Raw genomic sequence first — 26,760 nt, forward strand, 5'->3', positions numbered from 1 at the left:
GAGAATGCGCGATACGGCTACTGAGCTGAGGGATTGATTGAACATTTATCCTCCAATCAGAGTGACCCAAAGCTCACAAATAAGTGATAAATTGGCAGCCATATTTGCATTATTGTTTTTCCTTTAAATGTGTATTCATGTCTTTCACTATCGTATGTGTTCAAGTCTTTTCTTCATAGCTATAGGCCAGGCATGCCTCAGTTATTTTATTTTATTTAGTTATTTGTTTATTTAAATGTATAAAGCGCACTAGCAGCCCAGAGACATCGAGGCGCTGTTACATGAATGTGTCTTAGTTACATGGAAGATACCTTGCTCCAGGTTACAGTGAACGTATGACAGTTTGGCTGCAGGAGAAAAGTACAGTATTGAGGTTGTAACAAGAAGCAGATATAGTTACAATAGGCACAAAAGAAAGCAGCGCGGCAGGCCCGATCAAACAAACAGCATAGTTTTGATAGCTTTGCGGAAAGCTAGGTGTGAAGCTATACCTCTGAGGTGGGGTGGTCGGGAGTTCCAATGAGTAACGGCAATGAACGGCAATCTGGAGCCTCCGGCACGAGCCCTATGTGTCTTGGGAACTGTGACTCGGTTAGTGTATGTGTTTCTGGTGGGTCTGGCTGTGAGAGGTTTGGTGATTCTCTGTGCTAGATACAAGGGGGCAGTGTTGTGGATACATTTGTGTGTGAGTGCAAGTGTTTTAAAGATGACAGGTTCTTTAATGGGAAGCCAGTGGGCTTGTTTCCTGGCTGCTGAGATGTGATCCCTTTTGGGAATCCGATGACGGCCCTGAGGGCATTATTTTGGGCAGTCTGGAGTTTGTTAATATTTTTTGCGGAAGTGCCTGCTAGGAGGGCGTTACAATAGTCCAGTCGGGACCCGATTATGGCTCTCGCTATGGTGAGGCAGTTTTGCTCTCACTATGGTGAGGCAGTTTTGCTCTCGCTATGGTGAGGCAGTTTTGCTCTCGCTATGGTGAGGCAGAGATGGCAGTTTTGCTCTCGCTATGGTCTGGCAGTTTTGCTCTCGCTATGGTGAGGTAGATTTGCTCTCGCTATGGTGAGGCAGTTTTGCTACATCTCATCTTAAAGTCTTTCTTCCATGAGAACTTACTTATTGACTATCTTTCATCGGCATTCCATGGCATTTTGAATAGAGACCATTACGTGTTCTGGTATGGCCGTCCTTGAAAGCCAATTATGGAATTAATATATTTTCTTGGATTTAAGGTTTTTAGACATGCCTCCTTTTTTCTTTCCAATTGACCAATTCTTCGAAACCATGTTCTGCAATTTAAGCAAAATCAATACGTGCGTGTAAAATTTAGATGAAATAAGTCAAATTCTCTTTGCAGCATAGTTAGCATGTGTAGCGCCAAAGGTATGATTAGCTTGATTCCTTTAATGTCATGTGACTGAATGGAATTTCAAAGCAGAGCTTACTCAGGATATCAAGCCATGTTATGCCATGACAAGACATATGATGACATATGCCATGACGTATCAGGACGTGACACAAACAGACATGACATATAATATGGCAAGGCATACTTTGGACTCTTCAATTGACTGGATTGTCTCAAAGAACATTGTACTTACTGTACGCAATGTAGTTGAACTCGATTGGTCTGACCATAGGGCCATTAACTCCATCATAACCCACGGCTCCTTTCCTAAGAAGTCCCAATCTACTGCTCTATTAAAAAAAGGTTGGCTCCCGCCTCCTAAAATGGTCATTGCTTAAGCCGATGATTACGTCTGTTTTACATCCATTAGACACATTGCCAGGGCGTAAGGAGCGAGTGGATTTTTATAATACGACCCAACCAACATCGATAGTGGAGGGACTCCTACAAAGCATTAAAGTTGTATCCAAGCATTTGAGACAAAAATAATACACTACTGAACTCTGTGACTTTCTTCAAGAAATAAGTAGAGCCCAGAGCAAATGGCTTAAAACTAAATCATTGCTCAACCTGCATGCAGTGAAAGGCCTTCACTCTAAACGCAAGGATAAGATAAAGTGGGAAAAGAACGCCTTTTTTGCCTTGGAAATCGAGAGGCTGAAAACTCAATGGTTTTCATAAGAAGAATTTGCACACCTTAATTTTACTGGAGAATAAACTCTAACCCAAACCATCCTACCCTACCTTGCTGGGAGGGCTTCAGAACTGCACCTTATCGTGGGTTCCAGAATCTAAACCATTCGAGGCAGTTTAAAATAATTACACAAATTATACAGTCCGTTCTAACCCAGACATATTGGCAAAAGATCCAAATATGCCCCCCTCCACTATACCCCCCTCCCCCGCAGTCCCCTTGTTTCAATTTCCTTAAAGTCACTCTCCTTGAAATGCAGCCAATTGGTTCTTCCATGAAGCCTAACCCCGCCCCAAGTGGAATGTTATATTTGTATGTATTGACATTTATAACGCGCTTCCGTCAAAGTGCCTTTAAATAAATGGGAAACAGCGCAGCAAATAGAGATCAAATCTGAAAAGAAGGCACCATGTGGTTAAGAGGAGGAGAAAGAGGACAGGAACTGGGACTTCAGACAAGCACCCAAGATATGGTAGGAAGACGAATGAATAGTAAGGGGAAGAGAATTCCAGTCCAATGGAGCAAGAAAGAAAGCGAGAAGAGGCACAACAGGGCTTGGGGACAACAAGACCATAAGTGGGTGGGCAGCGTGAAGCTCGTGTAGGGGAGTAGAAGGAAAGGCGAGAGGCAAGATGTGGTGGAGCAAGGCCATGGAGACATTTAAAAACTATAGAAAGAAAAGGAAATTGGAGTTGTGATTCGATTGTTAGAATAGAGGCAGCGAGGCAGCAAGGAGGACGTATCACGAATGGCATATGCCAGGGGGCTTGGGGAGGAGCCATCAGCCTAGCTGTGGTATCACTGCGCGCCTACTGAACAGAGACACGCCCCCGCAGTGAATTTAGGAGGTAACTCTAGTGAATGCAGACATGAGCCCAGGGCCAGAGTCAGTGGGGTCCAAGTGGACCCCGGCAATTAAGACATGACCCGGGGGTGAGTTGAATAAAGACCTTTCCCCAGCTGCCGCATCACGGTCACTAGCACAGCTGTGGACATGTAGAGCGGTGCTATTTGGCTATGTCATTGATGACAGTTTATTGTGAATGCTAATTAATATATATATATATATATTTTTAAACACAGCTGTAGCGTTTTTATAATCAAGTAATAATGGCATTGATCACCGCGGCAGAGTCAAGGATACCTCAAGTGAATAAACATATAAACCCTCCATTGGAGTCACCTTGACGAGTCTTGAATTTTAACTTTGCATGCCGAGATCTGTAGGCCCACACTTAACAATAGCAAAAACGAAACTACAAGTCCCAGCATGCAATTGGAAAAACAGAAGTGTCTCAAGGTGCCATGCCTGACATGGGGCCACCTGGCAGTTATGAGACCTCACCTTGAGTCAAGGGCCCTTTCATGCCTCTCATCAGTGCTGTCAGAGGGGAACCCCCGGTAGCCAGGGCTGTGGGTTCAGGGGCATCACAGCACTGTTCCCTGCAGAATCCAACCCGCAGCCTCGCGCACACAGCACGGGGATTATTTTCAAGGAAGTGTTTTGTAACTTTCTGGTTGAGTCGATGGTTCATCCATCTTTTTTAAAGAAAATAAAGCAGTGGTAGAATTATAAACATGCCCATCCTAACGGAACCAAAGGGGCGAGGTTTATTTAAAGAGGCGGTCATGCGCTGGGCCGGAATCCGGGGGAAACTGGACCCCTCTTCATGCATTAGTGGCCTGCTTGGCCGTTTCCCACGGTTTACGTATCTGGCACTCTTGAATACAATCTTCAAACTAATAGGATTTCATAACTATCCTCATTACACAAAGGCCCACTATACAGAGCAAGGTGCGCACAGGCCATGAATCGCGATGGCAGGAGTAGACCCTGGATGCAAGTGCTACTCTTCCACTCATCCAGCAATGTGCCCAGCACTACTCCCGCATTACAGCACAGCTGCGTGCTTCCGTCTTCCTATCCTGTACTGGTGAGAAATACGCAGGGCCAGCCTTAGGATTGGTGGGGCCAAGTGCGTAAAGTTAAGTATGGGGCCCCTTAATTTGCATTTGATGACGTCACAGGAAGTGACATCACAGGAAGTGACATTGATAACGACCACTACGTATGTAGGCAGCAGCGAAAATAGGGTAAAAAAATTATCATAGAGAATTTCCAATAACTACACTAGCAAAGTATAAAAGGTGCCCACCTTTTAAACCCAATAAATTATAATGAAATATTCCAAAGAAAACAAAATCCAAACATGAGACGTGCACTTTAATGGCACTTTTATGTGCTCTTGTGTGTAAGTGTCTGCATTGGAAACACGACAACCTGGTGTGCACTCCTACTAGCTGAACACTTGAGCAAGCAAACTTTTGTTAATGCTGGCCTCAAAAACCCACAACAGGGGTTGTGTCCACCCGATGAAAAAAGTGTCGACTTGTGCCCTGAAAATCAGTACAGGGCCAGAACCAGAGAAAATATCCCTTCCAGTCTCCAGAATGACAACCTCTCTCGTTGCATCCTTGGAAAAGATTCATGGCTCACTTGCATACTTCATATATAATGTGAGGAAAATGTTAAAATTTTACTTAAACGCTTTTTAGCTTGGTAAATATAAACGTGGAAATAAGGCTAATAGCTAAAACAGTTTTGTGCAATATGTTTAATTGTGCTGGAGGAAGGCACAGATTTTAGGCAGCTAACCGGTGCTTTGCATGTGCTTTCAAAATAAAAATGCCCATTTGCAGCTCTTACAAAATACAAAAACCCGCCCTTACGGGGGTGCCGGGTTGTGCGGGCTGGGCAGCCTGGGGTCATGGGGCTGGGCTGACTGGAGACAGGAGGCGCCAGGTGGTACTGGTTCCACAACAGGGGGCCAGGCAGGTCTTAGTGTAAAAAATGATGACAAGGCACGCACTCTGGTTCCCAGTCAAGTTTTCCTGCTGTAGCAACAAATTGTCTTCTCCTCCAAACGTTTTCTTGACTGCATCAATCATCAGGGAGGCTGTGTTTCTTTTTCTGTTCAGGCGTGTCTAGTTGCATTTCCTTTTCAGGTATTTCAGGTTAATTCACATTGATGTCTCTAAGGATTCTGGTACTTGTATTCTCACACTTTTTTCAATTGCAGGTGACTGGGCAACAACTCCCTCCAAAGTACAAATTTTACCCTTGATAGGGGGAGGGGGTGAACCATGTTTATGGCTCTCCATAGTAAGGCATGATGGCCCTGGTGCTGCAGCCTCTTGAGCCCGGGACTCCTGGAGCATAGTCTAAAAAATGATGACAAGGCGCGCACTCTGGTTCCCAGTCAAGTGTTCCTGCTGTAGCAACAAATTGTCTTCTCCTCCAAACGTTTTCTTGACTCCATCAATCATCAGGGAAGCTGTGTTTCTTTTTCTTTTCAGGCGTGTCTAGTTACATTTCCTTTTCAGGTGTTTCAGGTTAATTCACATTGATGTCTCTAAGGATTCTGGTACTTGTATTCTCACACTTTTGTCAATTGCAGGTGACTGGGCAACAAACCCCTCCAAAGCACAAATCTTACCCTTGATAAGGGGAGGGGGTGAACCATGTTTATGGCTCTCCATAGTAAGGCATGATGGCCCTGGTGCTGCAGCCTCTTGAGCCCGGGACTCCTGGAACATAGTGTAAAAAATGATGACAAGGCGCGTACTCTGGTTCCCAGTCAAGTTTTCCTGCAACAAATTGTCTTCTCCTCCAAACGTTTGCCTGCCAGGCAGGTCTTGCAGGTTTGGGCCTGACAGAGGGAGGCAGTGGTGCGGAATGTCCCATAAAGGGTCGGCAAAGTGCAAAGGTGCACAGTTCTCTGGCTTACCCTGGGAGGATTTTGCGTTGATGTGTTCCTGTCGACCAGGCCCTTGCTGTCGAGCTGCCTGCAGCAGAAATGCTTTCCCCATCCCACCCACCATGAATAGCGGAGTTCGGGAGAAGGCAGGAGAGGAGAGGAGAGTGGGTCGCAGGTGGGGGAGGACCACAGAGACATTAGAATCCCCTTCCAGGGCATTCCGGAGCAGGAATTAGGGGAAGGGAGGGCACAGTATGCCCCCTGTGGATATTCATGGACAGTTGCCGGGGTCCACACGGGGGAGACGATAGGGGCGGTGGGGTCAGGAGGCAAGTTGGGTAACGAAGGATCAGCCTGCTGGGATCGCCTTACCACACAGAGCAGGGCATGGTGGGGACGGGATAGGGCCTCACCACCATGCGCTGCCTTGTAGGGCAGATGGCGTGGCCCGCCTGGATCATCTCTCAGTACTAGGAGATTTACTGTTATTAATGAGGTGTGGTTTTTTAAATCACATTTTGTGTTATGATGTAAGGATATAAAATGTGGCCGATATAGCATCCAAAAAAGGTGGTGTCTAAGTGTATCTCTCATGCCCTGGTATGACCCCCCCCTGCAGAGCCCAACACGTTAAGAACGCCATGTCCACAACAATGGTCTCTAGGCCATCAATAGTACATTGCACTCACTTTAAATACTCTGCTTTAAGAAAAAAAGTGATCAGCAGTGCTTATGAGGCCCAGAGCGCCTATTGGGGTGCTGGGAGTGCGGGGGCGTTAGTCTCACCTGAGTCGCAGCAGGAGGTTGACAGGTGACATGTTGCCTCACCAGAAGAAGCAAAAGAGAGCCAAACCTCGAGGAAGAACAGCCACTTTTGAAAAAGATATTCCGGCAAGCTTGCCCGTCATCATGCATACTGCAGCGTGTGCCGCCGTGAGCACAGAGTAACTGCAGCAAGCATATGGACTCTGAGCGCACGGCCCATGCTGCAGCCTGCAAGAAGATGAGGGTCAATGGCACCCTCAGCGCTGGGCGCCAGGAGCACCGGACCAAGTGCAGCTGCACATGCTGCACAAGCCTAGCGCCGGCCCGTTGCTTTACTCTGCGTTGTGGTAATGCTACAGTGCACCTGGAGCACAGTCGTCGGGTGGCGCTGTCGCTCACCAGTCATGGCCCGAGCTCGTCTGTCTACTTTGTGAATTTACTTTTACATGTATATTGCAGATCAGAGATTTGGGTAGCACCCAGTTACTAGAAGTGCATTTGCGACATATATAGGGGATTTACATCCAGAAAGCTTGCAGGGCCCGGGTTTCAGGAAAAGTAGGGGTGTCATGCACATGCCACAGCTAGGATGGCCAACCGCCCCCATAGCTGCCAACTTTTCACAATGTGCTCGAGCGTCACTTGTGCGGTGCACCACTGCCATGGCCTAGACTCCAAACATTTGCATAATTTGCATAGCTCCACCCACCTCACCAAACAGACAAATGCCTGTGAACCCACCACGCTGAGGACAAATGCGTTTTATTGTATTCGCTTTTGTATTCTCGTCTTAACTAGGATATGTAAATGTATTTACTGAACCCAAAGCACCTAAGTTGCTTGGACTTTTTCAAGATGAGGGAGTAAACTATACCTTTCATTTGTATTCTGAACTGCGAACTCTGCAAACTGTAAGAGGTCACGTGAAGTTCTCTGACAGTTTTGCAGAAGCAAACCTCAGTAAAGCCAGCGTAGATGAAAGGTTCGATTTGCATCTAAAAGGATCACCATTTTGGTATCGTGATGACCTTGTTTCAGTGCTTTTCTGGCTTGTGAGTTTCTCAACCCCTTGGTGGCCTCGATGGTATTGTGTGTGTGTGCGTTTTTTTTTTTTTTTGGCTGACCTCATCTGTGGGTGATGGGCCATTTGAGAGCTATGCGTCCTGTATTTTGCGGACTGTCCCATTTTGGAGGACTTTGTCCCATGCGGGATGGGGAAAAGTCCAGACTCGGTTCATTAAGTCTCCGGCCTCCTTGTGTGCCTGGAGCTCGAGCGCTGCTGCTGCCGCGTTTCCGGTCATGCTGACTGTGGACGCTCAGCTACCCGGCTTAATTCCAATGCTAAGGCTTTGTTCGTGGGGTTGTGAACGTTACCATCGCCTCCCATTCGCAATGGAATTAAGCCGGGTGTCAGAACGTTAGTAGCCCATTCACCAATCGCTTAAATAACAATTGGGGGCTTACCAAAGTTGAATGATGCAGTGCCGTCATCGCCGTCGTGTGCGCAAGTGTACATAAAATGATGCTAGAAAGTTGGCCACCCCAGTGACAGCTGTTGCATGGCACCCCTGCAAGGGGCCATGGTATTGTCCAGTGTGCAGTGGCATGGTCACATGGTTACCCATGTGACCATCTTAATAAAAAGGTCCGAGCCGCTTCCGGCTCGGCAGTCCTACCAACGAGACTCCGTGGTGTGTGTGTTCTTGTGTCGGCGCCATGGTGGCGCCCCACCACGTGTGCTGGGCACACGGACGGGGCCCAGCCCCAGGACTGTGCCCCTGCCGGGCAACGCCGTCCGGACGGTGCCCCTGCCAGGCAACGCTGTCCATGTGTGTTTCCCTGGCCCTGTGAGTCGGGCCAGGGTGGCGACCCCGGCCTGGGTGCCCCCAGAGCCGGGGCTGCGGTGAGCCGGTTGCCAGCCGGCCATGTGGGGAGCTCCGGTGTCCCGGAGCGGGTGGGATGAGCCCCGACCCCTGAGTATGCGGCATGGGCGCCACCGAAGTGTGTATGTTGTCGGGTGCCACCCGACCCGAGCACGGGGCTGCCCGGTGATCCGGAGCAGCCCCCAACAATGGCGACGAGGACCGGGCCCTGCGTGCCCTGGAAGAGTTTGGTGTGGCGGGCCCATCCACATCTGGGCCCGCGCAGGAGAAATGGCGTGGCGGGCCTAAACACCAGCTGGGCCCGCGCGAGACGAGTACATCAGTGGCGAGCTGCATACCCGTCCCCTGAGGGGGACGGAAGGAGTCTGCGGCGTCGGCCGGCATGTGGAGAGTGGCCTGCCCCCACCACCGCCAACAGGAGGGAGGATGCCGGTTCCCCTCCCCAGGGAGAGCAAAGCGCCCGTGGCGGTGGCCGCAACGTGGAGGCGCTGGCCCATCCGCGACCCGCGGAGGGGAGGTGCGGCTGACATCGCCGCGGAAAAAGGGAAGGAGGCGGGACCAACATTAGCTGGGCCCGCAGAAGCAGAGGAGGAGGGTCCTCCCCGCGAGGGGAATGGCCCCCCACAAAGAAACTCTGGCGGTCGGCGGTCAGAACCGCAATACGGTGCCAGGCGGCTTCCCTGCGGCCCCCTCCGTGAGGAGAGGAGCGACATCCGCCGCAATGGTGAGGTGGGCTGCCCCTCCCCGCGACCGGGCCGCGAGGCGTGTTGGCGGCGCCCACCGCAGAGGAGGAGTGAAACGAGGGGCCGCCAAACAACTGAGACGGCCCCGAGGAGATTGCCTTGCGGCGTCGGCCGCGAGAGGGGGATGTGCTGCCCCTCCCCCCCATCCCGCAAGGCAATAAGGAGGCGCTCCCCACCCGTGTGGAGGAGGATCGGCGGCGTTGGCTGCGCGAGCGGATGCCCCCCTCTTCCATCTGAGGGAGACTGCTCTGCGGCCTCAGCCGCAACGGAAAGACAGGAAGTGGCGGGCTCTACTTCAACGGGTCCCGCAAGAAGGTACAAGGGGCGGGCCCGAGTTTGAAAGGGCCCACAACAAGGATGCAGGCCCAAATCCAACTCGGCCTGCAATGGGCAAAATGGAGGAGCCTCTGCCCCACCGATGAGGAGGGGGATTGCCGGCGGCGTCGGCCGCACTGGGTTGGCGAAGTTGACCGCCTGAAGCTGCCCCCTCGCCCATCTGGGGGAGGAATGCTCGCAGCCTCGACTGGAACAAGGGAGGCGCTGCCATTACCCCAACAGAAGCCGGGCCCATCCCAATCCGGGCCCACAAGGCAAAAAGAGGGGAGTGGATGTGGGCCCACCACAAACTGGGCCTGCAATGGAAAAGAAGAAGCGGAGCAACGGGCCTGCTGCCAAGGTGCCGGTCGATCATCTCAGGCGCTCCAGACTATGGACTTGGCCGATGTGGCCCCTGGGCCTCCCCAGGTGCGGCTTTGCCGGTGTTTGTGTGACCGTGTTGTAACTGTCCTAAATGAACTCTGGTGAGGGTGCGAGCTGGTTTCCGGCGACTCCATACGGAAGATGGACATCATGAGTGACATTCCCCGGAAGACTGTGAGCCGGTAGACATGGACTTGCTTAAAATGGCCCGGTTAGTGGGTAATGTTGTGTGGTGCACACCTGTAGACTCGGAGTGCTTTATGTGGTGCCAGTAGCCCCAGTGGTGATGTTTAGTGACATGAGAGCCACTCACCCAGGTTAATAAAAGGGTGTGCAAAGTAGTAGAGTGGCTCAAATAGTAGAAGTTGTGGTTAGGTGGGGATTTTGGGGTTTTTTCGTTTGTTATTATGAAAAAGGAGGAGTGTTGCATGGCACCCCTGCAAGGGGCCATGGTATTGTCCAGTGTGCGGTGGCATGGTCACATGGTTACCCATGTGACCATCTTAATAAAAAGGTCCGAGCCGCTTCCGGCTCGGCAGTCCTACCAACGAGACTCCGTGGTGTGTGTGTTCTTGTGTCGGCGCCATGGTGGCGCCCCACCACGTGTGCTGGGCCCACGGACGGGGCCCAGCCCCAGGACGGTGCCCCTGCCGGGCAACGCCGTCCGGACGGTGGGCCAGGGTGGCGACCCCGGCCTGGGTGCCCCCAGAGCCGGGGCCGCGGTGAGCCGGTTGCCAGCCGGCCATGTGGGGAGCTCCGGTGTCCCGGAGCGGGTGGGATGAGCCCCCACCCCTGAGTATGCGGCATGGGCGCCGCCGAAGTGTGTATGTTTTCGGGTGCCACCCGACCCGAGCACGGGGCTGCCCGGTGATCCGGAGCAGCCCCCAACAACAGCCAGGTTTGCTTTCGGAGAGTGACCTGGTCGACCAAGGGAATAAGAAGTGAGTTGTGAGACAAGGAGAGAAAAGTGAGGGCGGCAGAAAGAAGTCCTCCCAGAATGTGCTGGCAACAGGCGGAATGGCAGGTGAACGCACCGACGAAGGAGGCATGGCGGGCGCCGCCCCTTACTGGGGGTTGCCCGGCCAAACTCCTCCACCTCCTTGGAAGAGTAGGGTGGGCCAGAAGGGGGGAAGGGCCCGCTCCCGGAAATGGGAGGGACCAACACCGGAAGGGGGACTGGGCGAGGAACCGAGAGTGAGGAAGGGCCTATAAAGGCCTCGCTGGTGGGTAACTTTCTCTCTCGGTATCCTTCTTCCCTCCGGATAACAGTTTGGAATTCAGCGGGACGGAAAAGGATTTTGTGTGGGCGTACGTCGGCTTGGGTTTCCAGCTGCGGTACCGTGCTTGGCGTCGGGCGGATCCAAGGGAGGAGTTTGTTTCGTTCGTGTCTGGGATTTCCAGTTCCAGTGGCTCGGTTACAGCGTGGAGACGGGGAGAGTTTGCAGGTGAGGGGAAGCCACATGTCGCGTTGGGGTCGCGGTTGGAGGGTGGCGTGCCATTGTGGTGCGAGTTGTGGTGGAGGGGGCAGTAGGGAGTCGAGGGGGGTGTCGGCGGGGCTTCTCGATGCATGGGTGTCACACCAACTGGGGTTAGGTGTCCGCATGGGAGGAGGCGAATGCTTAGCTAACGTTTTCATGTCTGCCATCCTGTTTCCGGGGATACCGCATTCACCCGAAAGACACGCCAAGGCCGAGACCGAGGCAAGTGCGGGTGAGGGAGCAGGTGTGTTGCGGCTGCGGGTTCGACGTGTCGCGCCGTGTTGTGCAGGGTATGGGGGGCGATGATCCGTTGAGCCCAGTAGGGGGAAAACGGCCAGGTGCGCTGGGCATGGGTGGTCGTTTGAGAAGGGCTGAGTGGGTAGACAACAAGTTTCTTGAGGTCGGCCGCACAGAAGCTGGGGGGGGGGAATGTTTCACAAATTCAGGAGGGGTTGTTCTGTAGGTTACATGTTGTCCATATACGCCCCGTGTGGCGAAAGTATATGTTTAGTGCACCACTGCGGTGCCCCAGTGGGTCGTAACAAGGAAGGATGGCAGCAATATCCAATAAGGGAAAGTGGGGGAGGAAAGTGAAGCAGTTCAGGAGGGAACTTCAGGATCAGAGCGTCCGGCACGCTTTGATGGGGGCTGGCGAGCAGTGGCACAACGGGTGCACCCCGGAGGGCTGATGCACCCTGGGGAGTGCAGCAAAGGGGGGAGTAGGACACAATGGCGGGGCAAAGATATGTATGCCATTCGGGCGCAGGGTTCACATGGGCGTATAGTTGGCCGGTCGCAGGGCAGAGACGGGCAAAGGCTAGGAAACTGGTGAGGGGGGTTCAGCCCAAGACACATGGCAAATGGCGACGAGCCGCGCAGGACCACCAAACAAAGGGGGAAGCGCCCACACTGATGAACTTTAGACGGGAGGGCAAGTGGCGGGGTGGGTGGTAATCTGTTGGGCTGGTTGGTTGGAATCAGCGAGCGCCCGTAGCAGTGGCGAAAATATGATATGTATATGTACCAACATGGGGCCAGTCACTGGCGGGGCAAGCAATGTTTGGCGCGGGAAAGAGCAGGGGACGAGCAACAGCAAGGCGGCCAACAGCGGAGCGCTAGGGAACGGGGAGGGCGTTCAGAGGAACATAGAGAAGGAGGCAGGCGGCCCAAGGAAGATCACCAAACTTCCCGCCGCAACCGGGGACGACTACTCCACCTGGCTCCTCCCAGAATGGGTGAAGAAACAAATATGGTTGGGGAAATTTATAGACATACTATCCCTACTTGAGCACAAAACGAAGGACCAGGACACCTTGAAGGAGACAGCGGGGAGGGAGACAGTGAAGGCCAGGAAAAGGGTGAGACCGACGGAAACACTGGCCAACTGGTTGGCAGTGTTTAAAATACTGGCCCAGACCATCTGGCAAAAGGAACCGACCCTAGGGCCAGCACTAATGAGCTAGAGAGTGTTGGGGAGAAGTTGGACCCCCACCAGGGCTTCTGGGGCTACCAGCTATGGGAGACCCCAACACCTCCCATTTTGCCCAAAGAAATGCAGCAGAGTCCCACGCAGGCAGCAACATGTTCCAAACTGCATTTATTTCTGGGCAGCAAAAAAAAACACACAGAGAGCTTCGTGCACAGCGAAAATCCAGGCACCGTCTTCCCGGGGCTGGCTTGCAAACCAGCTTTGTAACACACTGCAGGCTGACATCACATAGTTGGACCAACTCCCAGAAACCTATCTCATCCTGCTATTGGCTGCTATGTGATAGGTTACCTATGGGGCCCTTATAGGAAGCCTAATCATTGGACACTAGGACTTTTGCGTCAGTGGGCTGGTTTTAACTGCGCCACCCCATTACCTAATTCTAAAATTGTTGCATTATGAACTTGTTCCCATCAGTTTTTGCTTGGACAGGCTTTTCGCCCCTGGGCTCTTGGCGTTCATTGGCCAGAGCTGAGCCATTCTTGTTACAATTATGTATCAAATGATGTGTGGGTCTTTGCGAAAATGTCTTTGGTTAACTGTCGTTCAAGGAAAGGAATGTTATCTTACTCTAAAACCTTGGCTGCTGCTGGGTTTGAGAGGAGCATTGCTGAAGTCAGCACGAATCCCCACTGCGGCTGGTGTTCAGTGAGACAAATGCACTTGGTTGTAATTTTCCTGAAACATGGTTTTACACTGTGCAATTAGATCAGGTTAATTCATATAAGCATCTGCAAGCCTTTAAACAGAGATTCTTGTATTTTGTAGATTCTGGTATTGCTGCATTGAGGCTAATGTAGCATGTAGGTTGCAATGTTGGTGAAGTGGGTGTCTTTCAGCATATTTGTCACCCATGGGTGCGCTGGGGCCTGGTTCAAATGATAAGTGCTCTTCTTTCTGTTTATGCGCCTGGGGTGAGGGGGCAGGGTTTTGATCTCGATTTTCCCTCTTCAGTCCCCCCTCTGGTCGACTTGTCGACCACACCACCAAGCAACATTCACCTCCTTCCGGTCTGCATATCTTTGTCAATTCTTTGAAGTGTCCATAATTGTTCACATTATTGTCGATGAACAGTACATGTAGGAGTGTTCTCCTTCTGCGTTCCACCACACTCACTTCCCTTCGTACTTCCTCGGATCACAGGGAGTGTCCACCCTTATTACTGCTGGAACAATGTCGCACACCGCTATCTTCTCCCTTTGTCCGGCTCTTCCTTTCACCATGTCTCTTATTTGCCTTCCAATCTCTTCTTCTGTTGATCTCTAGCATCTTGCAATGGATCTTGATATTGCACAATGATGCTGCGCTCGATACTAGTTCTTCCGTTATCACCTTCAATCGACCAGCCAGTCATGATGGCATGACCATGGAAACGATAGCCAGTTCTTGCCTTTCTCTGTTCACATGTGTTTTCTGCTGAACTTTCCTTTGTGTGCTGGTACTTCATCCAATGTTGCTTCTGTCTCGCTCGAGAAGTAGTTCCCCCCTCTTTTCACTCCTCTGTCTGTTTCTCTTCTTCGTTGTTTGGGATTTTTGTTCTTTGTTCAGTCACCTCCTCTTCCTTCTGTTGTTTTCCATCTTGGGAATGTGTTATGCTCCTCATCTTCCTTGGGCATCACCAACAAGGGCATGCTGATGTGCACCAACGAACAGTCTCCTCCCCAATCCAGTGGCAGTTCCTCTTGAGCTTTAGATCCATATGCTCAATAGTTGTCCATAAGCACTGATGTTCCTGCTCTCATCTCCCTACTTTTCTCAACCTTCTTGCATCCAGCATTTTCGTCCACTTCTTTTCACTGTTGTGCTGGTAACATAAGGCTGGTGCCTTCAGAGTATAGGTCCTTCTTCATTCTCCACCCAAGTCACCATCTTCGCACTTTTGTCTCACTCCGTTCGGCACAAATCATATTTTTCACTTTTAATTTTTTCTTCTCTCTTTTTTTTTTCTTGCAGCTTGCTCACTGGCGCCATTTGCTAGTTTTTTTTTTCTTCTCTCTCTGGCCACTTGCTACATATAGTTGTTCTTCAATGAGCTGCCAGTAGTTGTTCATCATGGGTAGTGTCTTGATGTACTCTTCTTTCATAGGGGATTGCCTCTTCATTTTTTTAAAATTTTTATATCAATCTCAATGTTGCTGTCTTCCCTTGCAATCTTTTTCACGTTTGGAACACTTTGTGATACATGGGTGTCATACTTTTCTGTATGTATTTCTGTTGCAATCAATTCTCTCAAGACATAGGATATTAAAGCACAGTCAGGGCAGCTCTCCCCAGTGGTGTCCCTACCAATTTGTACATGTGTGCATGTTGTTGGTTACTTCTGCTATGTGTGTTTTGTGTATGTTTTACTCCCTTTGTGTCTGCGCTTACCTCTCCTTACTTTGGCAGCAGTTTTTTCCTCACCCTCTGACACCGTAAATCTTCTTGCTTGGGTTAGGGAATGTTAGTAGGGGGTACAGCGGTAATGCTCACTATTACATTTTATTTTTAAATGACCGCCCCCCATTATTCCGTTCATCATTAACAGTCCCATCGTGAGGTTAATACGTTAGTACTTGTTAGTAACCTCAAGCTCCGCGAACTAAACAATCACTAAGGGCAAAAATTAAACCTCCCCCCGGACACTTCTTGTTGAGGGTTTCTCAATGTGGGTTGGACAGTATATGCACTGTATTCAAGTTAGGGAAAAGTTTGGGCTTTGTATTCAATCTAAGCGAGGAAATATACTTCCGGGAAACGTGCTCTATGGGGCCTGAGTTTTCTGACATAGTGGGAAAATTGCGTGGGGAATGCTTCAGAATGGTGTAATTAGTAGGCCTCAGGGTGATTAATGGGAGATAACATTAAGGACATTTCCTAAACAATTCTAACAGCACACATACGCAACAACCTGCATGTGTGAGGAAAAGAGAAAGAACAAAACAGTGTTACAGCTGTCGTTTTCACAAAATATCATTTAAATCCTGTTTCAGCATGCTATGCACACTGGGGTGTTGGTCCCTATTCTAGCTGCTTGTGTGCGTTGGACCATAGGATGGCCATGTTTCCCTAACTCGAAAGTGTTCGTGCTTGCAGATCATGGAAATCTGTTGCGTTGGCCCTGTTGATCGTTGCTCCCTTGTTGCCAGGGTGCCCACCACTTTTTAGGGCTTGACGCCTTACACATCTAACAAAGTCTGTCAGGAGGGCAAAATGTCCCAATCTAGTCCCTAGCCATTGGATTTTAGTTGTCCGTTGTCTTCAGGCCTGCCCTGGGTCCTTTGTATCTGGCGAGAAATGAAAAAGAAGCGCTTGAGACCTGAGAATTGACATATTCTTCTATTTCTTGACCTCTATGCACTACTCTTACACTATTCAGTGTCCTAGTGGGAGGAGCCAATTTATGTACCATCCTGTCACCACCTGGTGGTGTTCAATGGCGGTCTGACCGTAACTATTTGCACAATTCGAAATGTATCTGGAAAATGGGTAGACAACCACTGTCCTGTAGCTGTATCCGTAACACATCTGGATCATCTGTACTTAATTTAGGTGAAGATACTCATGACACACTTTAATCATATACACGTAATTTAGGTGGTGGTGTACAAATTGTCCTTTGAGTCTTGTATTTACTGTACTTTACTTTAAGCTATTTATATTGAGCGCCTTTGTCCCGGGGCATTAGGCGCTGACAAGCTAAACAGGGAAGCATCAGGGTGGTAAATCAGTCATATAGGGTGGCCGTGTGTCTAAATTAAGGGGATCATGTTACTTAGTTAATATAACTGCAGGGTTTTTAAATATTTCTTCTATGGCTCCTCTCACAACTTCTCAGGGCGTGCCCCGCAATGACTGCATGCACTTTAAGCTGGTACTAATGAAATTTGCTACCAATTATTCGCTACCCCCCCTCTTTTTATCTCTTTTTTCTCTTTTCTATCAATCCTAACCATCACAATTTACTCCCATTCTCTCTATCCCACCCCATTTCCACCTTTTAAACCCTACTCTGTTAATTACTCATTTAAGTCTATTATTTTATTACTCCACTACTTTCATTACCGTTGCAGTTAAACAATATATTCCTCCCCCCATTATCTACTCCAAAATTTTAATACAACCATTATTCTCCAATTCGTGCAGCAATTACCTCTTTCCCTATGTGTGTTTGCTAATGCATTTGTGCCAGTGCTGTTTTCAAAAGCTCTAGTGGCATTACTACTTGCACTGTGTTATTTTGTCGCCAAATGGTGTCTGTTGGGAACATGTATCATCCACCCTTTAACCCTATTTCTCTCCTCCCATGGTGAACCGTCAATGAAATGCACGCCCTCCCCTTCAGTGCACCTTTCTCCACCTTGTGTGTCTCATTGAATGGCTCTGTTTTATTTGTTTATGCATGAGCCCAGTCTCCTCGCTGAAAGATGTGTGCTCATAATGTAGCCCAATTTACTCTCTTTCAATGCACTTTACGCACCCCCCTCTGTACCGTGCACCCCCAACATACCTAAACAATCTTCCTTACTTTCAGCATGTGTATGCTTGGTGTTCAACAAGTTATGCCTTTGTCTCTTAATAAGGTGGTTATATCCACTCTGCGCATGATGTCACAAATGTCTCTTCCCTAATGCATGGCCTCGTCGCCCCACTGTCACTCAGAAAAGAAAATGCTTTGTAACCTATCACCACCCCAATGCAATTGTCCTCTGCAGTATTGAGTGTGTGTGAGTGTGTGCGGCAGAGTGAGACACATCAAGTTTGTCTGGGGGCTGTCCTGTTAAGCGTATAATGACAATCCATTCTCTGTGAAAGGGTTGTTCCCCACCAAGATGACTCCTCCCAGTCATCTAACCGGTACTGTTGCTATTGTGTCAGTGTTCAGTATGGGCGCTGACTGCTGTGCAGTGCCCCTGGGTTGTGATGCTTGTAAGTCCTGGGGTAGTGGTGCTGTCATTTGTTGTGTCTGTGTCTGTAACTGTAATGGTGACAGTGCCTGTGTTGGTGCTTGTGGTGTCTGCTGAAATGATCACTGTATCTGTCCTTGCTGCTGCTTTCATTTCTCTCATGGAATGCATTCCTTGCTTAGCATCTGTGTCATCAAATATTACATTCCCTGATGTGCAGAAGGGTGAGACCCCTCTTCGCTCTGCTCGTGCTAGTTCAGCATCTGCTGACGTCTTACCACTTTCCTTTCCATCATGTGCCACAGTTCCACTGTAGCCAGGTGCTTTTTTTCAGCTTCTTTCCTGTGTAAGTGCTATGCATGTGTGTCATTAGCGATTGCTGCACGCTTCTGGAGAAGCTGCCTGTGGTTGGCTATGGTCTTATGTATTTGTCTTCAGTACTTTTGAACCATTGTGCACTAAGTTTTACTAATTTATCTTGGCATGGGTCTGTGTCCTACATAACAGTGGAAGGGGAGTCATTTCTCTATTGTGTGATACCTTTTACCTCACCTCAAGTTGAAAGTTTCGATAGTCTGCTGTTCAGGGAGCAAAAGTTAGAAAATAGTGTAACATTTCTCTTCTCTTTTTTTTTCTTAAATTTCTATGAGCCTTCTTGGCTCTGCACCTTAGCCAGTGCACTCCACGTGCAGCCCATCTTCACCAAACCATTGCCTTCTCAGGCACACCCCCACAATCTTGCGCATGTGTCTTCCACACACCGCCTCTGGGTCCCCTCTCCTTCCTCTCCAAAACCACACCACTAGCTCCTCACCATCAAAAATCTGTATCCTATGCATCAATCTAAAGGTGACGTCACCAAACTAAAACACAGTACAAATGAACAGACAAATGCGCATACAGAGAACAATAACCCATTTCTTCCAACCCAACAAAGATCCCAAAATAAAACCCCTCAATCCCCACATCTGTCTTCCCGCTTCAACTGGAGCAAGGTAATCCACAATAAAGTCTTATAATCGGACTGCACACGCTGCGTCGCCTCGCGTGTGATACGCCCCTCACCAGGGGAGCTTAACCAGCCAATTATCTTCTGCACTCGGGAACCATCTAGCTACCTCCTGCGGGGAAACATCATCCACTCACTGAACTACAACGCTCAATCAGCAGGAACCTCATCTACTCATTGATCTACAACATCAATTCATAGGAAAGCCATACCCCCGTACATGTAATCGCCATCCAGACCAACCAGCGCGGCACTCCGTCTGATATGTGGACAGTCACTACCCCACCCAATAGCCTCATAAACACAAGAAGGGACCCCTGCCACCGCTCCAGTCCCAACTACAATTCACGTGCCGATCACCACCAATATGCTGAATTTTGCGACAATGTACAATCACCCACCACCCTATTCACAATACCCCCCCCCCACAGCTATCTTAACTTGTGTTTGTTTGAAACTGCACCCGTGGTGTCACCTCACGGATGAAAAGCCTCTCTCCAGGAAACTTAACCAGTCAAACACCTTCCGCAATCTAGGATAGCTCCAGCTAACCAACCACTACGGGAATTCACCATCCATGATCCACACTACAACGCCCAACTCACAGGTAAACCTCTATTTACATACTTCTGCAGTCCAAGCCTGTCAAGTCTATAGTCCTAGTTATTCACCATAACCTTTTCCCTCGAAGACCTAACACTTTCTACACACAAAAGCTCCAGTCCCTATCCAGACAATACAATTTAACATTTCTACAACATACTGTTCACAATACTTCCTAATACTTAAAAAAATTGCCCATTGTTACCCCAACACAATCACACCCTCCCCTCAAAGCCCATGTTGCTGGTTGCTTGAACTTGTACTTACATTCCCTATGTTGCACTGACACTTGCTCCGCTACCGGACTCCCCATCAAGGCGCTTCAGAAGACCCCTTCTTCTGCAGGGCTCTCACCTGCCCTTAAGCAGGGTATTTCCAAGTGGCCCTCGAGGCCTTTACCCGGTAAATGCGTCTTCCGGTGGTCTTCAGGTGCAGGCGAGGGTCCCACAGCTTCTTTGGGTCGGCGGCAGGGAGGGCAGTTCAATGCAGGGCTTGTGCAGGCAGTGCCCATTCTTACAATGAGCAATGAGCCTCACATAGGGAACCAACTTGTTGGGGAGAAGTTGGACCCCCACCAGGGCTTCTGGGGTTACCAGCTATGGGAGACCCCAACACCTCCCATTTTGCCCAAAGAAATGCAACAGAGTCCCAAGCAGGCAGCAACATGTTACAAACTGCGTTATTTCTGGGCAGCAAAAAAATAACACACAGAGAGCTTCGTGCACAGCGAAAATCCATGCACCGTCTTCCCGGGGCTGGCTTGCAAGCCAGCTTTGTAACACACTGCAGGCTGACATCACATAGTTGGACCATCTCCCAGAAACCTATCTCATCCTGCTATTGGCTGCTAAGTGATAGGTTACCTATGGGGCCCTTATAGGAAGCCCAATCATTGGACATTAGGAATTTTGCGTCAGTGGGCTGGTTTTAACTGTGCCACCCCCACTACCTAATTCTAAAATTGTTTCATTATGAACTTGTTCCCATCAGTTTTTGCTTGGACAGGCTTTTCGCCCCTGGGCTCTCGGCGTTCATTGGCCGGAGCTGAGCCATTCTTGTTACAATTATGTTTCAAATGATGTGTGGGTCTTTGCGAAAATGTCTTTCATTCACTGTCGTTCAAGGAAAGGAATCTTATCTTACTGTAAGACCTTGGCTGCTGCTGCTGTGTTTGCGAGGAGCATTGCTGAAGTCAGCTCGAATCCCCACTGCGGCTGGTGTTCAGTGAGACAAATGCACTTGGCTGTAATTTTCCTGAAACATGGCTTTACACTGTGATAAGCATCTGAAAGCCTTTAAACAGGGATTCTTGTGTTTTGTAGATTCTGGTATTGCTGCATTGAGGCTAATGTAGCATGTAGGTTGCAATGTTGGTGAAGTGGGTGTCTTTCAGCATATGTGTCACCCAAGGGTGCGCGGGGCCTGGTTCAAATGATAAGTGTGCTCCTTATTCTTCCTGCTGTTCTTTCTGTTTATGCGCCTGGGGTGAGGGGGCAGGGGCTATTTGATCTCGATTTTCCCTTTTCAAGAGCATGCGTGATTGAGGAACATAATCAGCTAGGAGGGAATGAATGGTTGCTGACGGACCAGCACTTTCGTTTAAAGATGGAGCACGATCCAGACCTAAAGTGGGATCACAAATCACTGGAGGACTAGCTGGAATCCACCAAGGGCACCTTAGAGCAGCCGGACGGCAGGATCGTCTTCGCTGGAGGGCGCACTAATCGCACTGTGCACTTGGGGGGGTTCCCGATAGGGGGGGCAGGGCCCACCACGGCATTCACGGATCCGAAGCTGGGGGCGGCAAGAGAAGGGAAAGGCGAGGCAACAGCATGGGGCAGCGGGAACTCCATGCCACAACTAGGGGGACCAGACATAGGACCAGTGATGGCGGTACCTGGGGCCAGGCAACCACAAGGGGCTCCAAGGGGCAGCTGAGGGGGGTTAGGGAATCCCTCCAATGGCAGGATCCCGCTCACTTGCAGGTTTTACAACGAAGGGCAATGCAATTGGGGCCAAAACTGCAGATTCAGACATGCATGCTCAATGTGCTGGGCATTTGGCCACCCAGCAAGGAGTTGCAGGGTGGGGGGCACAGCGAATGAACGAAGGAAACACGCAACATAGACCTCGCCAATGGGGGCCACAAGGCAGTATGGCCATAATGATGTAAATGTCAGATTCAAATATGCTGTTAAACTAAAATAAACTTTATTTTCTTCAAGGTGGCTACGTATCTGGTGCTTCAGGAAGAAACTGGCCAAGGGCGCCCATGCCAGTTGTGGCACACGAGCAAAGTCACAATGGCAAAACCGGCTCTCCAGGGAGCGGGGGGTTGGCGGACAGGGGGTGGTCAAACGAACTTTGCAAAAAAGGTCTTTCACCAATCAGGGTGGACAAACTGCTCCCTTAGCTATCCCGATACCCCTTGACTCAGGAAAGAGATCTCCTGGACGGGGGTTTTACGATGGGGTTTCAGATCCCCTACAAGGGCCATAGCGGAGCTAGAACAGCAAACAATTTGAAATCAACTAATGAGTGGCCTGAAGTGGTCATGGACAAAATTAAGAAGGAGCTGGCATTGGGCAAGGTGGCGGGCCCATACCAGTCGGCACTACTGAAGGACCTAATAATATCACCATTAGAGATAGTACCTAAAAAAGAAATTCCGCCTCATACACAACCTTTCTCATCCAAAAGGTGGCTCAGTGAACGATTGGTTGGATGAGGCGTACTGCTCTGTGTCATACACGTCATTTGACCAGGCGGTCAGCCTCGCCCGAATAGCGGGAAGGGGGCTTTACTGGCAAAGGTGGACATCGAGGCAGCTTTCAGGCTACTCCCCATGCACCCGGAGAGTTTTTTCTTATTGGGGTTTCAGTTCCAGGAACAAGTGTATGTGGACAAATGCATGCCGATGGGGTGCAGCATTTCATGCGCTTACTTCGAGGCTTTCAGCTCCTTCCTAGAGTGGGCACTGAATGAGTTGGAGAACAGGGGAGGGAAAACTCATTTCTTAGACGATTTCCTATTTGTGGGTAAGTGAGACTCTGATGTATGCATCTCACTGTTACACAAATTTATTGCATTGGCTGAAGAACTTGGGGTACCATTAGCGGGGGGAAAAATGCAAGGCTCCTGCACAAGATTAACATACCTAGGGATTGAAATAGACACAGAATCAGGGACCTGCCGCCTTCCCACAGAAAAGATAGTTGAATATGCTGCCAACATCAGTGCAGCGTTATCAAGCGACAGGACGACCGTGAAAATCATCCAGTTTCTAGTGGGCAAGTTCAACTTTGCAGCAAGGGTCATCCCGGCAGGAAGAGTTTTTGCAAGGCGATTAGCAGCCGCAACTGGGGGGGCATCGAAAGGGTGGTACAAGGTACGCATGAGCACAGGTTTGAAGGAGGATCTGAGGGGTTGGCTCGATTTTTTGAGGGACTTCAACAGGTGTGTTTGTGGTAGTCCCCCTGGATAGCATGCTCACAACTGCAACTGTTTACCGATGCAGCAGGCCGGGTGGGGCTTGGGGCCATTTTGGGGAGGGAATGGTGTAGGGGTGATTGGCCGAATGCATGGAACAGGAATGGGCTGAGTAAAAACATAAATGTTTTGGAATTATTTCCGGTGCAAATATCACAGTTTCTAACTTACAGACACAACCTTTCTGCTATCCAAACATAACAGTTCCTAACTATACAGACACAACCTTTCCGGTGCCCAAATAGCACAGTTTCTACCTATACAGAAACAACCTTTCCGGTGTCCAAATATCACAGTTTCTAACTCACTGACACAACCTTTCCGGTGTCCAAATATCACAGTTTCTAACTCACTGACACAACCTTTCCGGTGTCCAAATAGCACAGTTTCTAACTCACTGACACAACTTTTCCGGTGTCCAAATATCACAGTACACATTTCTACTCTACTCTGTGCTCCCGTCCCCTTTTGGGATAACTCATACTCTGAGGGCGTTAGGTTCCCTCACCCTACCTCTTCTACCATCACTTCGGCCCAAAGTATTCCCATATCGCCTTACTGTCCCAGAGGGCTGCGCTTGCCTAAGTTTCCTTCCTCCCGATTCCCTCACCCTAGGCCCGCCTCAGTGATCTTACCCATGGTGTCCCCCCCAAGTTCCGTAATCCCTAGTCCTTCCCCTCAATCCCCCCGGCTCGCTCCTCCTCTCCCTTCTGGTTCAATTCTCTTGCATCCGCCCCCCCTTTTACTCCACATACAGTTCCCTGTGATCCGTGCTCCCCCTGCTGACCTCAATGTGGCGTTCTCTCTGTTCCCCCCTCACGGAAAGTGCCTGTGCAAAGGTAGTGTCAGAGGGACTCCCCCTCCTCCTTGTGGCGCACCCAGGACACTTCTCTGCTAGCACAGGGAGGGGTCCCCACCTTATGCTACTCACAAATGATATGGACCTGGCATCCCTCTCACACAAGAGAGTGTGTGTCCTATGCATAGCCCAGGCACAGCCTCTGCGGGATTCTGGCCTCAAGGGAGTCGGGCAGCTAAAACTGCACTGAATATGGATTAGAAATGTGGAGAAAATAAACCTATGTGCTTTTCCCTATGCCTAAGAAACAGTGAGGTGTGGCCTTTCCACTAGTTCATTTTTTCATACTTTCTATCTAGTATGTAAGAAGTTCATTATTAAGTGGCTGGAATAAGTCAGCTTGTAGAACAACCTCTAAGAGGCCTAGATAGGCTAGGTCAGGAAAGATGGAGAGTCCAAAGGTATAGGTATTGCCATTTGACGAAGCAAGAATAGCATGAACTTCAATTTTTCTATGTGGTCTATAAGTGTCATGCCCTCCATCCGACCCACCAGTGATCCCAGTTCCCCCTCGGCCCGGATTCACCCCCCACTTACCCTCCGGGGCTCACTTTGGCGGTCCAGACCGGCTCGCACACAGCTACAGCTACAGCTTCACGCTACTACTCCACAGTCACGACTGCGACCATTTCTTCATTGGCAGCTGCCGTGGAGATTAAGCCATCAAAAGATCAGGTTCGCTTCTTTGCATCGTGCTGCTGGCGCTATCCGATCGCGTGACCTAAACTTGCGGTCATGTGACCGGAACTCGCGATCACGTGACCTGGATTCACGATCACGTGATCAGGAATCAAACAGTACTTAAGCAGTGGAGTACTTCAGTACCGCGCTTCACAGCTGTTTTCTCGGAGACCCTGTTTGGCCTGCGTTTTGTCATCTTGTGTTTCGTTTGATCTTGGACCCGGCTAACTCTTCTTGGAACTCTTTTGGATCACGTTATATCTGTGTTTTGGGCTTGGACTGATACTCTTGGCTCTTGACCTCGGACCGTTGTCGCGGACTTCTCTTTGGATCCCGCTCTTCATTGTTTCGTCAGCTTGGACTGCTACACTTGGCTCTAGACCCTGGATTGTTGTCACAGACTTCTTGTGGATTACCCCTCTCCAAAGAATCTGGAACACTGTATGAACTACGCCTCATCACCACCCTTACCTGCAATTTGGTTCAGTCCAGCTTACAGGTCTTCTTCAGGTGGGGTCTGGTGTGACTACCAGTAAGTGCCTCCTACCCGGGACCATTTGCCATCTTGAGCCCCGGAATCCCTTCTGCTACCAATTCCTGGTAAGATCCTTCCTGTTTATTGGTTACCCGTGCCTTACCCTGCTTGCTTGGTACTTAACACTGCTTTCCTTTACAGCTTCCGTGGGGCTTCCAGTACTTCGCGGTCCCAGATTCTTCTCCACCTGTGGCCTCAAAGGTTGTATAGGGAGTGAATTTATCATTCTCCCTGTGCGGCACTTGGGGACGGAGGTCTCACATATCTGCACGACATTCAAGTTACAACAGTCTGTGAAGCCTTGTCGTGTCAGGTATGGAGGGTACCGCGGAGGACCCCATGGCTGCTATAATCCAAGCAATCACAGTATTACGGGCCGACATGGTCGCTGCCAACACAGCAATCCACCAACGCCTTGATTTGTTACAGAGTGCCCAACATCCCTTGCCTGCGGACCCGGAGCTTGGAGATGCCGCTCCGGTTCCTGTGCCACCTCCTCCTGTAACCCCGGCTCCGACTGCCTCCACGACCGTCCCCGTTGTTCTTCTGTCTCCTTTTCCATTGGCAGCCCCAGAAAGGTTCCATGGAGACCCCAGAAAGTTCAGGACTTTCCTTAATCAATGCAAACTACATTTTCTATGCCGGCCTCTTGCTTTCCCAGATCCCACCACTAAGGCGGCCTTCACCCTGTCACACCTAGCAGGTACAGCTGCAGCATGGGCAAACCCCCTATTAGAAAATGACCACCCCGCTCTCTATGATTTCGACCAACTGGTATCAGAGATGTCACGAGTATTTGACACTAGGTATAAGGCGCAGTCTCATGATTTAGAGTTACTCGAGCTTACCCAGGGTAGGGGGCCCCTCATTGATTACATCACCCGATTTAACCAACTGGCAGCCGAAACATCATGGCCAGAAAGTAAGAAGGCAGTGGTCTTCTACAGAGGATTAAGTAATCCCATGAAGGATGCATTAGCTGTGGTCCCGTCCCTCCCCGTCCAATTCCCGGCCCTTGTGTATCTGACCCTTCAAGTTGACGCACGACGTTCTGAACGGAGAGCTGAAGCTGGATTTTCCCATTCCACGGGTCCTGCCATATCTTCGTCCACCTCAGACACCATAGGGGAGCCTATGCAGATTGGAGGTATCAGGAGCCCCATCACGTCTAGGGAGAGGGAACGTAGAAGAGCAGAGAATGCTTGTTTTTACTGCGGGTTGGGTGGCCACTTCGTGAAAGAATGTCCCCGAAGACCGAAACCCAAGAACCAGGTTTTTCACACAGCTCGACCCTAGACACGGGGGGGAGGGTCGAGCTCCCTATGTTCCTCCCCGGATCCAATACCGATGTTCGGTAGAATTAGACCCATCCGAGTACAAGCCACTTTGCAGCCCACACATGGCATCACACATCCTGTAGTTATCACCCTTGATTCAGGGGCCTCTGGGAACTACATTGATATCACTTTAGCCCGAGCCTTAAACCTGCCCCTGGTTAACAAAAATCGACCCGAACTGGTACAAGCAGTTGATGGGACGGAACTTGCGTCTGGACCCATCAGACAACAAACAGCACCACTCATACTGACGATCCAGTCCATTCACAAGGAAACCATACACTTCGACTTGATAGCCATGCCCCAGTTCGGTGTTATACTAGGAATGCCATGGTTGCGGGATCACAATCCACACATTGATTGGGGTTTGGGTCACGTGCATTTTGAATCCGAACTATGTCAGAACTTTTGTCTCCCCATGAATGGAGAGGAGAACACGCCTGCATC

At 49.9% G+C, this 26,760-nt stretch overlaps 1 protein-coding gene across 1 annotated transcript in view; it reads right to left on the reverse strand.

Moving 5' to 3' along the window:
• LOC138582540 (uncharacterized) overlaps window positions 1–26,760 on the reverse strand; it is a 182,933-nt gene that overhangs the window by 46,676 nt on the left and 109,497 nt on the right. The window lies entirely within an intron of this gene.

The sequence above is a fragment of the Ambystoma mexicanum genome, chromosome 3q (assembly GCF_040938575.1).
Source record: "Ambystoma mexicanum isolate Mex_15411 chromosome 3q, UKY_AmexF1_1, whole genome shotgun sequence".
In the NCBI taxonomy this organism is placed as follows: domain Eukaryota; kingdom Metazoa; phylum Chordata; class Amphibia; order Caudata; family Ambystomatidae; genus Ambystoma; species Ambystoma mexicanum.